At 63.9% G+C, this 227-nt stretch overlaps 1 protein-coding gene across 1 annotated transcript in view; it reads right to left on the bottom strand.

The window, feature by feature from the left end:
* The window catches only part of IFNAR2 (interferon (alpha, beta and omega) receptor 2), a 15734-nt gene that overhangs the window by 15379 nt on the left and 128 nt on the right, over window positions 1-227 (bottom strand). The window lies entirely within an intron of this gene.

A 227-nucleotide genomic window follows, 5' to 3' on the forward strand; every position in this document is an offset into this window, starting at 1 on the left:
GAGCCGCTGCTTTTTACGGGCCGTTCAGCTGCTGTGAGGCCAAAACGTCCTGCGGGGGACACGGCTTCTTTCGACCGCACAGCAACATCCCCCCCCACCAACTCCCCTACCCCCCAACAACGCGGCCGGCAAAGAGCTGACAGAAACCAAGAACGTTTCGAGGAAACCCCGGCAGCCCCGACCACAGCTCGGGAGGACAAATCTGGCGTCCACGGACGCCTCCCGCG

This window comes from Calidris pugnax, unplaced genomic scaffold, assembly GCF_001431845.1.
Source record: "Calidris pugnax isolate Ruff unplaced genomic scaffold, ASM143184v1 scaffold25, whole genome shotgun sequence".
In the NCBI taxonomy this organism is placed as follows: domain Eukaryota; kingdom Metazoa; phylum Chordata; class Aves; order Charadriiformes; family Scolopacidae; genus Calidris; species Calidris pugnax.